The following is a 6,785-nucleotide window of genomic DNA, read 5'->3' on the forward strand; positions in this document are numbered from 1 at the left end:
GATCCTGGGGCTGGAAGTAGGAGTTTATGGCTGGAAGAATGGTTTCATTGTTGGGTATGAGGTGCTCTGGACATCAAAGAAAAGCCAGGACTGAACAATACTGTCACTGAGTCTCTGGGATGCCCTCTCTCAATCTCCTCATCCCGTGATAACAACCCTAGGCTCAGATTGTGTATTAACTTCCCAGCATCACAGAGTAAGCAGTGAGATTGAGTCTTTGGAGGCTAGAAAAGCAGTGTTCTCTCCCTTAGGCTGTAGGAGAGGGATGTTTCTGAAAGTTTAATTTCTTCTTTCCTAATTTGAATATCTTTTCTTTTTTTCTGTCCTCCTCTCCCCAACCAACCCCACACCTCCCCTCCCCTTTCCTTGTCATATTGCCTTAGCCAGTATATTCAGTAACATTTTAAAAAGCAGTGGTAAGAGGGGACATTTCAGCTTTATCCCTGGTCTTTGTGGGAAAGCTTCAAATTTTTCACCATTAAGTGTGTGTATGTGCTCAGTTGTGTCTGACTCTTTACAGTCCCATGGACTGTAGCCCTCCAGGGTCCTTTGTTCATGGGATTTTTGCAGGCCAGAATACTGGAGCAGGTTGCCATTTCCTACTCCAAGGGATCTTCCAGACCCAGGGATCAAACCCACTTCTCCAGCATTGACAGACTGATTCTTTACCATTATGCTAACTGGGAAACCCAAAGTCACTCTTTGGCAACCGCATGGGCTGTAGCCCACCAGGCTTCTCTGTCCATGAGATTTCCCATGCAAGAATACTAGAGTGGGTCTTGAATTTTTCACCATTAAGTGTAATGTTAGCTATTGGGGTTTTTGATAGATACTCCTTTTCAAATTGAGGATGCTTTCTTCTGTTCTTTTATTGAGGTTTCTTAAAATCATGAATGGGTGTTGATATTGTCAAACATTTTTCCACATCTATAAATCCTCTGGAGAAGGAAACTACAACTCTAATCTTTTTGCCTGAGAAATCCCATGGACAGAGGAGCCTGGCAGGCTATAGTCGATGGGATCCCAAAAGAATCAGACTATACTTAGCCACTGAAAAACAACAACAGTTGATATGATAATTTGGTTTTTCTTTTAGGCTCATTGATATAATTTGTTGAGTTGCTAAGTCATGTCCAATTCTTTGCGACCCCATGGACTACAGCATGCTAGGCTTCCCTGTCCTTCACTCTCTCCCGGAGTTTGCTCAAACTCATGTCCATTGAGTTGGTGATGCTATCTAACCATCTTATCCTCTGTAGCCACCCCTTCTCCTTTTGCCTCCAATCCTTGCAGTATCAGGCAGGGTCTTTTCCAATAACTGGGCTCTTTGCATCAGCTGGCCAAAGTATTGGAGTTTTGGCTTCAGCATCAGTCCTTCCAATAAATATTGAGAGTTGATCTCCTTTAGGATGGACCAGTTGGATCTCCTTGCTGTCCAAGGGACTTTGTACAGTCTTTTCCAGGACCACAATTCAAAAGCATCAATTCTTCAGCACTCAACCTTCTTTATGGTCCACTCTCACATCTGTACATGCCTACTGGAAAAACCATAGCTTCAACTATATGTACCTTTGTCAGCAAAGTAATATCTCTGCCTTTTAATATGCTGTCTAGGTTTGCCATAGCTTTTCTTCCAAGGAGCAACTGTCTTTTAATTTTGTAGCTGCAGTCACTCTCCACAGTGATTCTGGAGCCCAAGAAAATAAAATCTCTCACTACTTCCACTTATTTCCCCTTCTATTTGTCATGAAGTGATGGGACCAGATGCCATGATCTTAGTTTTTTTGAATATTGTTTCAAGCCAGCTTTTTAACTCTCCTCTTTCACCTGCATCAGGAGGCTTTTTAGTTTCTCATTGCTTTCTGCTATTAGAGTAGTGTTGTCTGCATATCTGAGATTCTTGATATTTCTCCTGGCAATCTTGATTCCAGTTTGTGAGTCATTCAGCTTGGCATCTTGATGTACTCCTTATAAGTTAAATAAGCAGGGTGGCAGCATACAGCCTTTTCATATTCCTGTCGCAATTTTGAACCAATTCATTGTTCCATATCCCGTTTTAACTGTTGCTTCTTGATTGGTATACAGGTTTCTCAGGAGACAGGTAAGGTGGCCTGGCATTCCCATCTCTTTAAGAATTTGCCAGTTTGTTGTGATCCACACATTCAAAGGTCACATAGCCAATGAGGCAGAAGTAGATGTTTTTCTGGAATTCCCTTGCTTTCTTTATGATCCAATGGATTTTGGCAATCTGATCTCTGGTTCTTCTGCCTTTTTTTAATGCAGCTTGTACATCTGAAAGTTCTCAGTTCAAATACTGCTGAAGGCTGCCTTGAAGGATTTTGAGCGTTACCTTGCTAGCATGTGAAATGAGCACAATTATACAGTAATTTGAACATTCTTTGGCATTGCCCTTCTTTGGCATTGAAATGAAAACTGACCTGAGGAATTTGTCTGAGGAAGCTTTACAAATAGCTGAGAAGAGAAGTGAAAGACAAGGGAGAAAGGTAAAGATGTACCCTACTCAATGCAGAGTTCCGGAGAATAGCAAGGAGATATAAGAGGGCCTTCTTAAGTGAACAAAGCAAAGAAATAGAGGAAAACAGTAGAATAGGAAAAATTAGAGATCTCTTGAAGAAAATTAGATATATCAAGGGGACATTTCATGCAAGGATGTGCACAATAAAGGACAGAAATGGTACAGACCTAACAGAAGCAGGAGATATTAAGAAGAGGTGGCAAGAATACATAGAAGAACTATACCAAAAAAAAAAAAAAATCTTAATGAGCCAGATAACCACGATGCTGTGGTCACTTACCTAGACCCAGACATCCTGGAGTATGAAATCAAGTGGGCCTTAGGAAGCATCAGGCTTTCCTGGTGGCTCAGCTGGTAAAGAATCTGCCTGCAATGTGAGAGACCTGGGTTCGATCCCTGGGTTGGGAAGATCCGCTGGAGAAGGGAACGGCTGGCTACCTACTCCAGTATTCTGGCCTGGAGAATTCCATGGACTGTATAGTCCATGGGGTCACTAAGAGTTGGACAGGACTGAATGACTTTCACTTAGGAAGCATCATTATGAGCAAAGCTAGTGGAGGTGATTGAATATCAGCTGAGCTATTTAAAATCCATTAATATAATGAATTATATTAGTTGATTTTTAAATTACTTTTTCTTGAAGTAAAGTTGCAATGTTGTGTTTGTTTATACTGTACAGCAAAATAAAACAGCCATATGTATATACATGTATCCCCTCCCTTTTGGACTTCCTTCCCATTCAAGTCAGCACAGTTCATTATGTAGAGTTCCCAGTGCTATAGAGTATGCTATAGAGTATGCTCTCGTGCATGTGTTTGGTTGTGTCCTGACTTCTTGCTACCCCATGGATGATAGCCTGCCAGGCTCTTCTGTACATGAAATTTTCCAGGCAAGAATATCAGAATGGGTTGCCATTTCCTACTCCAGGGGATCTTCCTGAACCAGGGATCAAACCTATGTCTCTTGCATCTTTTGCATTGGCTGGTGGATTCTTTACCACTTAGCCACCTGGAAAGTCCCCATGTTCTCTTTAGTTATCTATATTATACATATTATCAGTAGTGTATATGTGTCAGTCCCCCAACTCCTCCTACCCCCAATTCCCCTTTGTGTCCATATATTTGACATCTGTGTTTCTATTTCTGCTTTGCAAATAAGATCATCTGTACTGTTTCTCTAGATTCCACATATACATGGCTGAGTAATTTTCCAACACACACACCATCTTCTTTACGCGTTCCTCTGTTGATGGACATTTAGGTTGCTTCCATGTCCTGACTATTGTAAATAGTGCTACAATGAATGTTGAAGTACATGTACCCTTTTGAATTACAGTTTTCTTTGGGTACATTTAGGTTATTTCCATGTTTTGGCTATTGTAAACAGTTGCTGTGAATATAGGGGTGAATGTTTCTTTTTGAATTATGGTTTGGTCTGGATATATGCCCAGGAGTGGCATTGCTGTGTCATATGGTAGTTCTATTTTTATTTTTTTAAGGAACCTCCATAGTGTTTTCCATAGTGGCTCTTTCAATTTACACTCCCACCAACAGTACATGAGGGTTCCCTTTACTCCACATCATCTCCAGTATGTATTATTTGTAGATTTTTGGGATCATTTTCAAATGTTGAACCAGTCTTATATACCTGAAATAAATTCCACTTGGTCATGATGTATACATTTTTGTCTATATTGTTGGACCCAATCTGCTAATATTTTGTTGAGGACTTTTGCTTATATTAGTCTGTAGTTTTCCTTTTCTTGTAATCTCTTTGTCTGTTTTTGGTATTAGGGTAATACTGGTTTCATAGAATGAGTTAAAAAGTACTCCATTTTATTCGCTTCTATTTTCTGAAAGAGATTGTAGAGAATTGATTAGATTTATTCCTTAAATGTTTGGTAGTATTCGCCAGTGAATTCTGGGCCTGGTGCTTTCTGTTTTGTCATTTATGGTTGATTTAATTTCTTTAATAGATATAGGTCTATTCATATTGTCTTGTCTTGTGTGTGTAAGCTGGTCAGATTATGTCTTTCAAGAAGCTGGTCCATTTCATCTAGGTTATCAAATGTTGTGTATAGAATTGTTCATTATATTTTTTAACTTTTAATGTCCATGGGATCTGTACTGAAGTCCCCTTTTTCATTTCTGATATTAGTAATTCGTATTCTTTCTCTCTTTTTTCCTAATTAGCTCAGTTATAAGTTTATTAGTATTATTGATCTTTTCTAAGAACCAGCATTTGATTTAATTAAATTTCTCCTTGATTTCCTATTTTCAATTTTGTTGATTTCTGCTCTAATTTTTATTATTTCCTTTTTTATGTTTACTTTGGATTAAATTTGTTATTTTCTCCTAAGGTAGAAGCTTATGGTTGATTTTAGGTCTTTTTTTTCCCTAACATTTTCATTCAATGCTATAAATATTTTCTTTCTGTGTACACTTTCTTTCTGTGACTACTTTTGCTTCATCCCACAAAATTTGATGTTATTTTCATTTAGTTTAAGACAATTTTTAATTTCTCTTCAAAGTTCTCTTTGCCTCATGTGTTATTTAGAAGTGTGTTCTTAATATGTAGGTATTTGGTGATTTCCTAGCTATATTTCTGTTAATATTTTGTAGTTGAATGCCCTTGTGATTTGAGAAAAGACTTTTTATGACTTCTATAATTTACATTTGTTAACTTTGTTTTTGGAGGAGGGAATGGCAACCCATTCCAGTATTCTTGCCCAGAGAATTCCATGGACAGAGGAGCCTGGCGGACTACAGTCCATGGGGTCACAAAGCATTGGAGACAACCGAGGGACTAACACTGACATTGTTTTATCACATAGAATGATCTTCTGCCTTCTGCACCTTCATTTCTAATAGGGGAATGCTGCACTTGTCAACTATAATAGTTGATTTATGTATTTCTCCTTGCAGGAGAAATATATCAGGCTTTGCCTCATGAGTTTTGAAGCTCTGTTGTTGAATGTGTAAATATTAAGAATTGTAATGTTTTCTTGAGAATTGGCCTCTTTTTATCCCTGACAACTTGTTAATAAGTCTTAGCATGGTTTATTTTAGTATGTAGTGTGAAAAATGTTCTACCTTCATTCTTTTGCATGTAGCTGTCTAATGTTTCTAGTATCACTTACTGAACAGACTATCTTTGTCCATTGTATATTCTTGTCTTCTTTATTGTAGATTGAAGTGAAAGTGAAAGTGATTTAGTTGTATCCGACCCTTTGTGACCCTATGGACTATATGGTCCATGGAATTCTCCAGGCCAGAATACTGGAGTGGATAGCCATTCCCTTCTCCAGGGGATTTTCCCAACCCAGGGATCAAACCCAGGTCTCCTGCACTGCAGGTGGATTCTTTACCAGCTGAGCCACCAGGGAAGCCCAAGAATACTGGATTGGGTAGCCTATCCCTTCTCCAGTGGGTCTTCCTGGCCCAGGAATCTAACTAGTGTCTCCTACATTGCAGGCAGATTCTTTACCAACTGAACTACTAGGGAAGCCCTTATTGTAAATTAATTGACCGGAAGTTCATGGGTTTCTCTGGGCTCTCTGTTATGTTCCATTGATCTACATGATCTACCAGAACCATGTTCTTCTTATTATTGTAGCTTTATAGTATAGTCTGAATACAGACAGAATAACAACTTCATATTTGTTTTATAGGAAAGGAAAAATTCCACTCTTAGTTTTTGCAGAAAAATCAGCTGTTAGACCCATGGGTGTTCCCTCATAATGGACACTTTATTTTCTCTTGCTCTCTTTAGAATCTTCTCTGTAACTTTTGCCATTTTAATATCTCTGTTCTCCCTATACATGGATATCTGTTTCCTTCTTAAGGTTTGGAAATTGTTCAGCTTTAATTTAATTGGATGCATTTTCCACAGCTTTTCCCCTCTCTTTTCTTTCTGGGATCCCTATAATGTGAATGATGGTACACCTGATACTATTTGAGACATCCCTTTAACTGTTCTCATTTCTAATATTTGTTTTTCTTTTTGCTTCTTATTTTGCTTAACGTTCTCTTTCTCTATGAGATTACATGAAACAGTTACCTATTCTGGTCTCGAAAGGCTGACCTTATGGGGAGCATCTCTGCATTTTGTGTGTGCCCAGTATCTTCTGTGGAAGAGTTGGATTGAAGTGAGCATGAGCCATATCTTCCCCGTGTGTGTGATGGGAGCTATCATCATGGTAGGAGGTGGGGCTGGAGGTGGAGAGTTAGAGCCAGAGCCTCGGAGAGGT

The sequence above is a fragment of the Bubalus kerabau genome, chromosome 7 (assembly GCF_029407905.1).
Source record: "Bubalus kerabau isolate K-KA32 ecotype Philippines breed swamp buffalo chromosome 7, PCC_UOA_SB_1v2, whole genome shotgun sequence".
Lineage (NCBI taxonomy): Eukaryota > Metazoa > Chordata > Mammalia > Artiodactyla > Bovidae > Bubalus > Bubalus kerabau.